The sequence below is a fragment of the Puma concolor genome, chromosome E3 (genome assembly GCF_028749965.1).
Source record: "Puma concolor isolate L17-30 chromosome E3, mPumCon1.1.hap2, whole genome shotgun sequence".
NCBI lineage: Eukaryota > Metazoa > Chordata > Mammalia > Carnivora > Felidae > Puma > Puma concolor.
In genome coordinates this window covers 15,172,563-15,187,543 of record NC_141682.1, presented here as the reverse complement: position 1 = coordinate 15,187,543, position 14,981 = coordinate 15,172,563, and the positions used below count along the sequence as shown (strand labels likewise).

The 14,981-nt window shown below is 44.1% G+C and overlaps 1 protein-coding gene across 4 annotated transcripts in view; it reads left to right on the top strand.

Moving 5' to 3' along the window:
- Positions 1-14,981, top strand: part of CALN1 (calneuron 1) — a 536,504-nt gene that overhangs the window by 272,492 nt on the left and 249,031 nt on the right. The gene's annotated exons all lie outside the window — the stretch shown is intronic.

Genomic DNA, 14,981 nt, shown 5'->3' with positions numbered 1-14,981 from the left:
ATGAGCCCCAGCTTGTCAGTGAGACTCCCCCCCCCTCCCCGCCCCCAAGCTTATTCATTTGTTTTGAGACACAAAGAGAGTGTGAGCAGGGGAGGGGCAGAGAGAGGGGGAGAGAAGGAGAATCCCAAGCAGGCTCCAAACTGTCAGCGCAGAGCCCCACCCGGGGCTTGAACTCATGAATTGTGAGATCGTGACCGGAGGCGAAATCGAGAGTTGGACCCTTAACTGGCTGAGCCACCCGGGTGCCCCAGCGAGACCTTGGTGTTAAAGGGCCTTGCACTTGGGGTCAGAAGGCTTGGGCTCATGTCTCAGTTTACATTTGAGGGCTAGATTAGGGTTTTTCAAACAATATTCCATGGGGTCCCAGGGCCCTGCAGAGGTGGTTCTGGGGCCACTGGCAGGGCAGGGTGAAGAAGGAGGCTGGGCGAGTGGAACAGCCACCATAATTCTCTCCACCTCCCCTCCCTCTCTTTTAAATAGCGTTACTGAGCCAGAACTCACATGCCATAACACTCACCCATTGAAATTGTGTGAACCAGTGGCTTTTAGTGTATTCGCAGATTTCGGTAACCAACGCCATGATCAATTTTAGGACATTTTCACCACTCCGAAAAGAAGCTCTGCCTTTTAGCTGCTACCTCTCAATCCCTCTATCACCCAAGCCCTAGGCAACCACTAATCTACTGGTCTCTGCGGATGTGCCTCTCTGGACATGTCATATCAATGGAATCCTACAACGTACGGTCCTTTGTGACTGGCTGCTCTTACTTAGCATAATGTTCGTAAGGTTTATCCATATTGTAGCATGTATTATTATTATTATTTTTTTCTTTTTGACGGCCAAATCATGTGCCGTTGTCTGGGTATAACAGCTCTTTCCTATCTGCTTTACTTACCGGGTTTCTACATACAACCTCACGGGGACGGGGGCGGGTGGGGGAGTGAGGTTTCACTGTACTTTCAAAAAGTTCTAAAAAAACAACACCTGACATCTTTGAGGTTCTTTCCTCGTCTAAAACCCGGAGGCTACCCCAAACCTGTTGTGACCTTCCCGACATTCAGATTCTGCCTTGACTGAAGGTCCAGGAAAAAGCCTTCTTCTTATTTTTTTTTTTCAACACACTCCCCCCCCTCTGAAAAGCAGCTTGATCCCGGGCCTCAGGGGTCCAGCGTGGTGGGCATTGGGACTCTCAGGTAGAGCATGAAGCGTGTAAGTGAAAAAAAGGAAGCAGGGGATGATGGGGTCGGGAAGTCCTTTGAAGGAAAGGACCATGGGAGGGAGATGTTTGCTTGGCCTGCAGGCTGATTGGAAGAAACCGCTCGGTCCTGTTACTTTGCTGGAGTTGCCGGAAGGATGATTATAAGGGTGGCCATATGGCGAATGAACCCCAGCGCCAACCACGAAGCGCAGCTGTGACCATTTATTTTCTGGTTCAGGAAAGAGATGTTTCATCAGGGGTGTTCAGCGGTATGAGCAGTCCCAGCCTTGTCCTTAACGGCTCTGATTGATTGTGATTCACCATGTCTTTGCAGGCCTGATTTGACCTTGCTTTATATTTAGCTGCTTGCTTTAGATATTTCTGAAAAGCCGGAGCGAAGCACATATCGTATAGCAAAGTCTGTTTTCCGTTGACCCCCATCATCATTTCGGAGATACATTTCCAGAAAAAGTTTCCTTCTTAAAATAATAGAGATCTTAATTTATACCTCTGTTCGTGGAACGAAGATTTTGCGCTTTTGAGTCTCTGCCCACAACTCCCTATAACAAAACCTAAGTGGAATGGACTAGAAGCAAATGGAATTAGTTACAGTTAATAAAAAAAAAAAAAAAAAAAAAACGAGCCAGGGCTATTGGGGGTGAGTTACTCCGATGAAATCGTGGGGTCTGCCTCAAAGTTCTTTCTGGTTCTTTGTGTATTCAGTCATCAGATCTCTCAGCTCACAGGGAGTTTTTACATTGTTGCAAATCTTCCCTGATTCCTCGAGGTCTTGGAGTCCCGAGGGATCTTGTGCGCCCGTGGCAAATTTCCGTTCGGTTTAAGAGCTTTCAAGTGTCACCAACTTACTTACCACTCATCTTACTCAAAGGAATGCCAAAGGAAGAACTTCCCAGAAGTTAAAAGAACTTGACAGTTCTCTTGCAGAGAATTTCTGTTAGTTCCTTTAACAATAGCTGAGGCCATCAGCTGCTTTGCAGTCACTCCATCAGGTAAAGACACATTTTTTTTTTTTTTTTTTACTTTTTTTAAATATTTATTTGTTTTTGAGAGAGAGAGAGTGCAAGGGCAGAGAGAGAGAGGAGGACAGAGAATCTGAAGCAGGCTCTGTGCCGACAGCAGAGAGCCCGACTTGGGGCTCAAACTCATGAACCTTGAGATCATGACCTGAGCCACCCAGGCGCCCCACATTTCTTTACATTTGAAGCTCAGCTTCTTCGAGGTTCTGTTTTGTTGCCCACACAAGCTTTAATACAGAAGGTATGAAGACAGGGCAGCCGTGCACAGAGAAGGAACTTTCTACCCAGTTTATTAATTGCCTAAGCGTGAAAAGAACTAAGTGATAGATGCCCAGTCTGAGACTGAACCGTGTCTTTACGAGTTCTGCAAATGACGCTGGTAAGTGACATTTCTGGGGTACTGCATTCTGGATACGGATGGACTGTTTTTCAGTGTCTTTCTCTGAAACGGGCCTTTTGAGCTTCTGTTAAAACAAACAAACAAAAAAATAGGTCCTAATTATATCCTTCCTTTCTAGCTTCTGTAACTGGGAGTTCTCCACGGAGATTCAGCCTTACTGAATTAAGTTATTCTCTGGCACGAAACTTCTGGCGTGGCAGAAATTTTTATGGGGATAATGCCAAAAACACGGGGTGTCTGGGCTGGAGCCTAAGCTCCATGCTTAGCTTGTAAGATGATGGTGCCTCCGGGCCCACAGACCCTGGTGTCCCGGGGCAGCGGGAGAGGGGACAGTGCCTCCGTCCGTGCAAGCTGGCCGTGATTAGGAGCGGGTCTGGCCCACACACCGCTCTTCTCTTTCTGGGGTCCCTGCCCGTCTGCCCGACGGTGAGGTCATACCTTCGGCACAAGGCCCGGCTGGAGTAGCCTACGTGTGTCTGTGCAACCCAATTTGACACATGAGGCTTTCATTAGGTGGTTCCTCGGGAGTGGGGTGCCTTGCCGCCTAAGCGTGTAATAGCAAGCTCCCTGGATTAGGCAGCTCGGCGGGATTTCCTGGACACAGAGCCCGCAGCCAGACAGCTGCAGCCTGTGTGTGTGGAGCTGGTTTTCCAGAGGACACCGTGGAAGGCAGGCTGCAGGGTCTGGGATTGCTGTCTGGGCCTGTGGCCAATTTGCATTCAGTGCTGCCCCCGCGTGTGTGTGCGTGCACACGCGTGTGTGCGCCGTGAGGGCAGATGTGCTCAGAGTTAAATAAACAGAAAACCAGAATTTGCGCCTGCTGCCCGTTGCTTCCTCTTTGGCCCTTGACTGCAGAGGCTCTTTCTCGCCGCTTTGACTCCATTCCACACCCCCTGGTGCTCGCGGTTCTTCTTCCGTTTTATCAGCCTCTGCAGCCGAGGGGACTTTTGCCCGAACGCCAGCTGGGAACCAGAATCCGCCTCTCCTGGATGCTTTTGGCCAGGATCTCCCCTTCAGCCCAGAAACTGCAAGCCTGCAGAACTCGCAATGCAGCCCCTGGAGGCATTTAATTAAGCCCAGCGCCCTAAGGCCTGCCTCGCATGTGGGGGAAGCAGCTTCTCTCCATTGCCTCTTGCTACTGGTCATGTGCCGTCTTTGGAAGAATTGACAAATTAGTCACCCCAAAAAGTATCTGCACCCAAAAACAGTATCTGCAAAGCTTACCACTTTCATAGAAGCGGGTTGAGAAAGGCTGCTTGAAAAGGACTCGGGTTTTCTGCCACGACCCGTCTGTTCCTCGCACCTCTGCGTTTCCCACGGTGGCTCCAGGGGCCCGTCCGAGCCTGCAGCCTCCTTCACAGGGGAATAAGGCCCTGGTGTCTTCAAGTCCCAAGGGCTAGTTTTGACTGCTCTCCAGATTTTAATAGTTTCACCAGCCACACCCATGTGGCCATCTGGAATGAATCCCGCTAGCTTTGCACACAGTTTCCCAAAAGCAGTCAAACCAGAAGACATTTTCGGCCACTTGGGGCCTCTGCAAGGGCCCCACTCGCGGGTGCTGATGCCGACCTCTCCCCCTGCAAGCTTTCCTTGGGGGCTCCTGCCCTTACAGAACAGAAGGCCCTCTTTTGAAACCAAGGTAGACCTTGCCTTCTTTCTCCTCGATTTCCTTTCTGCCTCTCGAAGGTGCAGAATGTCAGGAAGTTCCAGCAAATGTGGGCTTTTGAAATGACTTCCTATCTCTTAACGGGTTCGTAGTTTGCTTTTAGGCCCACCTCTGTCTGGAGAGTGAATTTGACCCCGTTTAGCTCGACCTTGAAAAGATTTATCTGGCGGCCGCTGTGTGTGAACTTGCTTATTTCTGTGGTTGGCCAGGTTCACTTTGGTTCATTTTGAGACAAGTCACTGAACTGCAAAGAACAAAACCGTGGCCGGAGTCATGTGGCACCGTTAGCAATGGGCCTGTTGTGCCCACGCCTGCGCATGCACGTCTTCCCCACCTCGGCTGCCTGTTCCTTACAGGTACGTCCTTTGCCGATTAGTCACGATCATGACCTCTCTTGTGACCATTTGCGATCTCCTAGAAGGCGAAAGCGGAAGCCTAATTCGGAGGAGCGCTCACGTCTGCCTCACATTCATGCAAGTCTGGTACTGGTTTGGATGCTCTGGGACTGCCATGAGCTAGAACGCACGCTTGTTTCCTGTGTGTGAGGGAGGATGCTTGCCCACAGGCTGCACGAGTGAAGCAGAAGGCGTATAGTGGGGCGGAGGGACACTTGGGGCTTTGTAGCCCCAAGGTCCTGAACCTGACGCACATCAGAAAACACCTGGGGGGTGTGTTAAAAAACAGACCAGTAGAGTCAGACTCACAGCAGGGTCCAGAAGCCTGCAACCTTCGTTAACATCTCATCAAGTTACAGACAGCAGTGTGTCCACTGACATAACCAGGGGACTTTGGACCCAAGGAAAAATCTAAAGCTGTGAGCACTTGTCTGAGCAGGAAGGTCTAAGTTAGAGGTAAATGCCTGTAAGGCAGAGGAGATTTTTCCTTTGGGAATTTGACGAAGGACGAGGAGAGTCTGTGGTAGGCCAGCCCTGCCTGAAGGCAGGAGTCCCTCCCAGACAGACCTCACTCCTCCGGATGCCCCAGCTTTCTCCCTCCTCCGTCGGCGGGCCGGGGACCTGCAGACTAGGCATCACCTGGGAGCTTGCTTAAAATGCCAAAGCTCGTTTCCACCCCAGATCTGCTGATTCAGAGCCTGCATTTTTTAAAGTTATTTACTTATTTTGAGAGAGAGAGCAAGTGAGCTCACATGGGGGAGGGACAGAGAGAGGGGGAGAGAGAGAGAGAGAGAGAGAGAGAGAGAGAGAGAGAGAGAATCCCAAGCAGGCTCTGTACTCACGTGGGGGCTCATAGTCACTAACAGTGAGATCATGACCTGAGCTGAAATCAGGAGTCAGACGTGTAAGTCGGACTGAGCCACCCAGGTGCCCCAAGAGCCTGAATTTTAACCAAAGTCCCAGGTTATACATATAGGCAGGAAAGTTTGAGAAGTGCTAGTCTAAGGCACAACTTTGAGAAGGTGTTTCCTTGTTTGAGGTTATCTCCGTGGAGTGAGGCCCCTCCCCAGTCTCCTGCCAGAAACTCGCCGCCCAGGGATTCGCGACTTACAAACTGGAAGTAATTCACAAAGCCAAAGTCCTGGCGGAGGTCAGTTACAGGAACATATCCAAATATTTGCCTTTGTGAATACTCACAAATAGCATCAAACTATTATATATGTCCCTCCTTGTCAGTGCATTATTGCTGAATGTACTTGGATCTTGCCATGGTTAAGTCTTAGCTGGGTAAGGATAACGATGACCAACACTTATGTAAGCTCACCATGTCCCCAATAACAGCAGAATAACACAGGTGCAGTCTTTACCTTGACCACACACTGTTATAGGCTTTATTAACTTTTTAACTTTATTAACTTCTTTGTTCTCCTATCATAGGTACTAAGTAGTAGGATTCTCATTTTTGTAGATGACAAAAATGAAGTAAGTAACTTGCCTGGTTCATGTTGCTGGTCAGACCATATGAATTTAAGGTCTTAACCACATATCTTGTAGATACATTATTTGTGTGTGTGTGTGATTTTAGTAGGTATAGGTCACTTAGGGTGACAAAAGGGCATTGAAGCGGTGACTAAACAGGACACACACATACACACGTACCCCAGGGTCATGACGTCACCTAGGTATTTCAGACCTATAGGTGAATGTGTTGGTTACCAATTACTGTTCCAGATAGTCTCCTGCTGTCACCTTTGGATGGATGACAAGCTCCAGCCACTTCCGAGGTTATGCTGGTAGGAGTCAAGCCTGACCCTAGAACAGAGTCTATGAATTGAAGGATGGTTGCTCGTTGCTTTAATGAGGGGAATCCTTTTTAGGTCCTCTGGGGATATATAGTTGGGGTAGATGTTCATGAAAAATCAACTTCAAGCTTCCTGACTCTGGGAGCAATTCCTTCTTCTGTGTTATGCCAGGGAAAGTGTACCATCTTAAACGTATTGATAGTTGGCCATATTGAATCCAACCTTCAGCCAAAGATCAGACTGTCTGAGCCACTTCTAACTACCCAAACCAAGGTAATAAAAACAATTTCTGGTAATGAGTACCCATTTCAGTAAGAGCATCCTCAGCTGATATTATATTCTCTTTCCCTTGTTTTAGAGCCCTGGAATCCAATGTTAACACTGATAGAAATTACCAGCATCTCACCTCTCTGTGTTCTCTCCTACCGGACTTGAAACTTCTCCTGGGACGTGTCCGATCTGATCGTAATCATGGGTGTAAAGGCAGCAAAATTCGGTGGGAGTAGATCTTGAAAATAGGCATCCCCCTTCAAGGCAGCCACTGCAGCTGTGTTTCTTCCAGGTCTTCAAGCTGGTCTTGTCTGACCTCAGGGAGATCTCAGAGAGGACACGAGGGAGACTCGGGCATTCTGTATTCTGAATCCACCCAGAGATCCCCATTCCAAGTCTTAGATCGCACTCTTTTCCTTCCGATCAGTGCCCTAAATTTATTTTACATCAGAGATCTGGGGAGTCCATGATCTCAACTTAGCAACTCTACAGACCACACAGTGAACCTTGGGGTCCTGCCTGCAGTTGCCTGAAGCACGTGATTCTTTTGGGGCCACCTTGGAATCACTCTTGTTCTCTGACTGTGACCAGAGCTGAGAGTTTCAAGGTCTGGGCTTGTTTTCTCTCTCAAGGGCGTTCACAAGCAGCCCGCCCTCCACACTCCTTGTAGTCATCATTGCTGCCGTAAAGGTCAAACACAGGAACTACATGGGTCTTCGAAAGCCTTGCTTTCAATAATTATTTTATCCCAAGAAACCACAGATGACATTTAATTAATTATGATGCCACTTCTGTCAAGGATACCCGTATCCCGTTTTTCACTGGCAGGAAGGTCAGCGCTTCATTTAATAACAGAGGTGAGCAAACCAGTCTCAGAATCCCATTTGGGAAGGTTGTTTCTTCCTGGTATACACACTACATCACGAACACAGAAACCGTGTTGGATTCCTAGAGGCAAGAGCATTATGTGGAAGACAAGAACTTGCTACAGTCCTTCATACGTAAATAACATTTCTGTCAGGCAAGGTGTACCGAAAGGAATACGTGAGAGGGCCATCTCAGAACACCCCGACCAGTATTGAGCGTTATTTAATAAGTCGTTCCTGGAGCACCTGGGTGGCTCAGTCGGTTGAACATCCGGCTTCGGCCCAGGTCACGATCTCGCCGTCTGTGAGTTCGAGCCCAGCTTCGGGCTCTGTGCTGACAGCTCAGAGCCTGGAGCCTGCTTCGGATTCTGTGTCTCCCTCTCTCACTGCCCCTCCCCCACTTATGCTCTGTCTCTCTCTCTCTCTCTCTCTCTCTCTCTCTGTCAAAAATAAATAAACATTAACAAAATTTAAAAAAAATAAACCAGAAATTAATAAAAGTTTGACTAAGGATCCTACCCATTTGGAATCTAAAAATTAAAAACCAAAAACCCTTCCAACTTAATGAATAATTTCATGAGTTGACTCTTGGAAAAAAATGCAATAAATTGAAAAATATAGCATATTTAATTAAGAATTAAATAGAGTCGCCACTAAAACTGGAATGAAAAAATGTGGGACATTTAAAAAAGAATACTTGATACAGTTTTGTGAAAATACATTTGAACATCTACACGAAACGGAGATTTTTCTGGAAAATATAAATTCTTGAAATAAAGTCAAGCCCAAGTAAGTAGTCCAACCTGGAAGTTGCCTACTGGCCGGCTTACCAGCCAAATACGGCTTGTAGCCCTGTTTTATTGGGCTCACACATCATTTTATAGAGCAGAAAACCTCATGTTAAAAATATGCACTTCTCTGGGGCGCCTTGGTGGCTCAGTTGGGTCGGTGTCCGACGCTTGATTTCAGCTGAAGTCATGATCTCACGGTTCCTGAGATCAAGTCCTGCGTCAGGCTTTGCACTGACAGTACGGAACCTGCTGGGGATTCTCTCTCTCTCTCTCTCTCTCTCTCTCAAAATAAATACAAATAAAAAACTTAAAAAATATGCACTTCTCTTTCCTCTTAAAACCTTGGAGAATTTAACAAGACTGGACCGAATTCCTTCACTACAAAAATTTGGTGGAACTGAGTGGCTCTCTCCCTCTAGGCAAGGCAAATGCCACAGTCTCTGCCATTCCTTATAGTCTTACACATGCCTCCTCCCTTTAGACGGACTAGCTCAGGCCCTGTAGGCTTTGGAGTGTGGCACGGTGCCTGAATTTAGGACCAGTGAATGGTGAGGGGATCTTCCACTGCTATGGCAATTCATTCTTCCTTTCCCTTGGTTTTAATTCTATAATGTTTTTGTGCTTGTTTCGTCTTTCTGTGTGTGTTCCCGTGTTGTTTATTTGTTGTCATTTCTAGCAACTTCCGTAGCTGACTTATTTTAATTTTTTTTTTTATTATTTACTAACTAAGGCAACTAAGGCAGGAAATTTGCCACTGAGAAGAGCTTTAGTAATGTCTCCCAGTTTTATTGTTTCACTGTTTGCTTCACAGTATTTTCTTGTGTGTTTTCATTCTCTCTGCCACTCTACAGATTCTTTAGGGAAGCGTTTTATGATTTCCAAGTCACTGGAATTTTGAGTTTCTAGTTTACATTTAAATTTTCTAGTTTTATTGCATTGTGGAAAGTAAATATGACCTATTTGGGACGATTTTCTTTGTAACCAAGAATATGAGCTTTTATGAAGGTATCGCCTCTATGGTATGAGGCTTTCGTACGTGCATAGAAGTTACCTTCATACTACCTGTATTTCCTCCACCTGTATTTTTCGTTATTTCATCTGAGATGAAATAGTTACTTAACTTTGATGTGTTGAAATCTCCCACTGCTGTTACCTTGTTTCCTTGGTTTACTTCCAAGGAATTTTCATTACGATTTTCAATTCTCTGTCTGCCCTCATAGTAGATTTTATCTTTTATCAACATCAGTGTTCTTTAAACACTTTTAAGTTATGCTTTTGCCTTATGTTGATTTTTGCCGCATAACCTTTTTGCCCGTGTTTGCATAACATTTATTGTTAAAGTGCGGTCATTGGGGAACATTCACCATTATTTCAGCTTCTTCCAGGGAACACAGCCTGGTGCACTCCTGCCCTCTCTGTGTGAAACCTCTACACAATATATGCCCGGATGTTTTCTTTTTTCTTTTTTCTTTTTTTTTTTTAGTATCTGAAGGGCTTTTTAAATTTTATTTTATTTTTTAAATTGACATCCAAATTAGTTAGTATATAGTGCAACAATGATTTCAGGAGTAGATTCCTTAGTGCCCCTTACCCATTTAGCCCATCCCCCCTCCCACACCCCCTCCGGTAACCCTCAGTTTGTTCTCCATATTTATGAGTCTCTTCTGTTTTGTCCCTCTCCCTGTTTTTATATTATTTTTGTTTTCCTTCCCTTGAGTTCATCTGTTTTGTCTCTTAAAGTCCTCATATGAGTGAGGCCATATGATATTTGTCTTTCTCTGACTGACTAATTTCACTTAGCATAATACCTTCTAGTTCCATCCACGTAGTTGCAAATGGCAAGATTTCATCCTTTTTGATTGCTGAGTAATACTCCATTGTACATATATACCACATCTTCTTTATCCATTCATCCATCGGTGGACATGTGGGCTCTTTCCATACTTTGGCTATTGTCGATAGTGCTGCTATAAACATGGGGGTGCATGTGTCCCTTTGAAACAGCACACCTGTATCCCCTGAATAAATACCTAATAGTGCAATTTCTGGGTTGTAGGGTAGTTCTATTTTTAGTTTTTTGAGGAACCTCCATACTGTTTTCCAGAGTGGCTGCACCAGCTTACATTCCCACCAACACTGCAAAAGAGATCCTCTTTCTCCGCATCCTCGCCAACATCTGTTGTTGCCTGAGTTGTTGATGTTAGCTATTCTGACAGGTATAAGGTGGTACCTCATTGTGGTTTTGATTTGTATTTCCCTGATGATGAGTGATGTTGAGCATTTTTTCATGTGTTGGTTGGCCATCTGGATGTCTTCCTTGGAGAAGTGTCTATTCATGTCTTTTGCCCATTTCACTGGATGATTTGTTTTTTGGGTGTTGAGTTTGATAAGTTCTTTATAGATTTTGGATACTAACCCTCTATCTGATATGTCACTTGCAAATATTTTCTCCCATTCTGTCGGTTGCCTTTGAGTTTTGCTGATTGTTTCCTTCACTGTGCAGAAGCTTTTTATTTTGATGAGGTCCCAGTAGTTCATTTTTGCTTTTGTTTCCCTTGCCTCCGGAGATGTGTTGAGTAAGAAGTTGCTGTGGGCAAGATCAAAGAGGTTTTTGCCTGCTTTCTCCTCGAGGATTTTGATGGCTTCCTGTCTTACATTTAGGTCTTTAATCCATTTTGAGTTTATTTTTGTGTATGGTGTAAGAAAGTGGTCCAGGTTCATTCTTCTTCATGTCGCTGTCCAGTTTTCCCAGCACCACTTGCTGAAGAGACTGTCTTTATTCCATTGGATATTCTTTCCTGCTTTGTCAAAGATTAGTTGGCCATATGTTTTTGGGTCCATTTCTGGGTTCTGTATTCTGTTCCATGGATCTGAGTGTCTGTTCTTGTGCCAAGGATGTTTTCATTTTTCATTATCCTGAGAGCCTTTTTATGGGCAACCTTAACCTATCCTTTATTTCAGAACTTTTACATCGGGTCTTAATTCTTCATTTTGTGTTAGGCTGGTTCCATGTGTACTGACTGTTTTCTTTGTCTTTTTAAACTGCAGTGTGTTTTTTAAAATTGAAGTATAACTGACATGTAATGCCACATTATGTTAGTTTCAGGTGCACATGATGATTCGATATTTCAATATCACGATACAATGATCACAGTAAGTTTAGTTAACATCTGTTACCACGCATAGTTACAGAATTTTTTTTCTTGTGATGAGAACTTTTAAAATCTACTCTCTTAGAAGCTTTAAATTATGTAATACAGTACTACTAACTACAGTCATCATGACGTACATTATGTCCCCATGGCTTATTTATTTTATAACTGGGACTGTGTATCTTTAACTCCCTTCACCCATTTCACCCAGCCCCCCCAGCCCCCACCTCTGGCAACCACCAATCTGTTCCCTGGATTAATTGATCAATTGACCCATCTACCTACCTGCCCATCCATCCATCCATCTATCCACACACACCACATTTTCTGTATCCATTCGTCCATTGGTGGACATTTGGGTTGTTTTCATGTCTTGGCTCTTGTACATAATGCGGCAGTGAGCACGGGGGTGCATGTATGTTTTCAAGTTAGTGTTTTTGCTTTCGCTGGATAAATACCCAGAAGTGGGATGGCTGACTCATCTGGTAGCTCTATTTTAAAATTTTCGAGGCACCTCCATACTGTTTTCCATAGTGGCTGCACCATTTGCAAGTCCATCAACAGAGAGTGAGGGTTCCCTTTGCTCCACTTCCTGGCCGATGCTTGTTGTTTTGTTGGTAACAGCCATTCTGGCAGGTGTGAGGTTCTGTCTCACTGTGGTTTTGATTTGCATTTCCCTGATGATTAGTGATGTTGAGTACCCTTTCATGTACTTGCCGGCCATCTGTAGGTCTTCTCTGAAAGAATGTCAATTGAGATGCTCTGCCCATTTTTTAATCGATTGTTTGGTTGTTTTCTGTGTGGTTTTTTTGCTATTAAGTCATATAAGTTCTATTTATATTTTGGATATTAACCCCTTATCAGATATATAATTTGCAAATATTTTCTCCCATTTTGTTGGTTGCCTTTTCATTTTATTCATGGTTTCCTTTGCTGTGCACAAAAGATGTTTGTTTGTTTGCTTCTCTAAGTATTCTTGCGGTTGTTTGGAAGGTAGATTTCTTGATTTCACTTTTTCTAGTAAAGGTTTGGTGAACTGATCTCTAACATCAGTTACAAATTAGTAACAGTCTTTTTTATGGAAGATGAGAAATGAAATGTTTCCTTCCTTTCTCTTTTCTATTCTTTGTTCATTTCAACATATGGTTATTATAAATGTGCTTCCCTTCCCTTTCTAAAAATAATTTTCGGGTTTAAAGAATATTATCAATTTTATAGCTATTTTTGAAACAATTATTTTGGCTGTACATTTAACTAATTTCAGTGCTTACACGCAGCCACATTTACCACGCTTTCTGTTTCTTTTTTTAAAAGTTAATATACATCTGTTCTGGCATAAACTTTCCAAAATTTCTGTCTTTTCTTTTTTTTTCAGGAGGTTTACCTCAACCCTATACCTACCTGAGACTATTTCTGCCTGAGAATGTTTCTGTTGACACACACAATTCGATTTAGGTACAAGATTCTTGGGTTTTGGCCTCTTTTAAAGTTCAGTGATTTCTACTCCATTATTTTGGGTTTTTGACATCAAGAAGCTCATTGCAATCCTGCTGTTTATTTCTTGCAATCAACCTAATTGTGGTGGGGGCGGGGCGCATCCTATTACTGGCGAAGTGTGAATTTCTCACCTTCTCTGCTTCTCTGGCTTGTCACTGTTCATGCTGGTTAGTAAGTTGGCTCTTGCTGCTCTTAGGGCTTATGATGTGATTCACACTCTGGATGTTTAGACTGAGGTTTTTTGGTTTTTGTTTTTCCCTAGGAAACTTTTTTTTTTTTTTTTTTTCCCCTTTTGTTTTCTGTTTTTGCTTCATCAGATGTTAATCTCCTAGCCTTCTGTGCAGGTTAGATCCTGGGCTGTGGTCTCCATATTTTCCCCTCACAGATGTCCATTCTGTCATTCTTCCGTCTTCTGGATTTCTCATATATACTTTTATATCATACACCTATCTTGACTTCTTCACTACTTTGAGGCTTTCCTGTGAACCGTGTACTGATCACTGGGTTTTATTTCTGTAACCATACTTTCTCAGGTCTGTGTCATCTTTCCTGTCACTTTTCTAATTTGGATGAGGTGGCATCCTCTCAGTGTGGTTGAGGAAATAAACCGGATACTTCCCAAACATTCTTTGGTAAATCCGTTTGGCAGTGAGGCAGTTGCCGAGTTCTGAGACGGTTGCTGGTGACTTTCGAACCACGAAATTCGCACACAGGTCTCTTGAGTTTTCAGAGTAGAGGCAGATCTATCTTGCCCAAGGCTGACTCAGGGTCAAGCTGGACTAGGTTCCAGCAGAGATGGGTGCGGGCAGCAGTCAGATCCCGTTCCAGCACCAGGCAGAGAATGGGGTGACGTGAGGGAACTATAAGCAGGTTATTATAAGCCTAGGGAAATTGAAGAGAAACTGAGTAGGTGTCTCTTGTGGTCTGGGTATGCATGGGATCCCTATAAAAATTCTCCCTGAAATTTCTGGATCTGCACTATGTGGGGGTCCCTGTTTTTTTCCCATTTCTGTCTTGTTTCTGTGGGTATAACTTTTAGATCAAATAATAGTAACTTCAGACATTTTTTCTTGTTTCTGTTTGTTTTCATTGTTTTTTGTTGTTGTTAAGGTTTATTTTTGAGAGACAGACAGACAGACAGACAGATGAAGTGTGAGTGGGGAAGGGGCAGAGAGACAGGGAGACACAGAATCCAAAGCAGGCTCCAGGCTCTGAGCTGTCAGCATAGAGCCCGACACAGGGCTCACTGTCCACACACAACTCACTGTCCACGAGATCATGACCTGAACCGAAGTCAGATGCTGACCAACTGAGCCACCCAGGTGCCCCTCTAGTTTCTGTTTTTAATGGAAATGTCCCCAGAGTTGAACTTAAACTTGCAAATGGCCTTGATTGCTGTTTGGGATGGATATTAGTTATAATGGTAGGGCAACATCCTATTTTTGGCTTACCTTTTTTTCTTTAAATTAGTAGTAGCTACTCAGTATCTTTTTGGCATCTACTGAGATAATCCATAGTTTTTATTATTTTGCCTGTTGATGATATATATTATTTAATTGGATTTACTAAAATTAAAAAAAACGCCTGCAGTTCAGGAAGATTCCTTCTTCATTAAAATGAGTTTCTCTCTCAATATCCTATTGTGTTTGACTAGCTGTGTTTTGTTTTTTATTTAGGGTTTTGCATCTACATCCATAAAAAATAATTGATGTGTTGCCCTTCCTTTCCATTTGGCAGGGTTTTGTATCAGAGTTTTTGCTGGTTTTATAAAGGTATTTGGGAGTTTTCCATCTTTTTATGCGCTGGAAGAGATTATAAAATAATCAGTTTTGAATATTTGAACGCATTCCTACAAAGTCATGTAAGCATAAAACAGTCTTGCATGGTTCTTTACCAGTATTGAGTT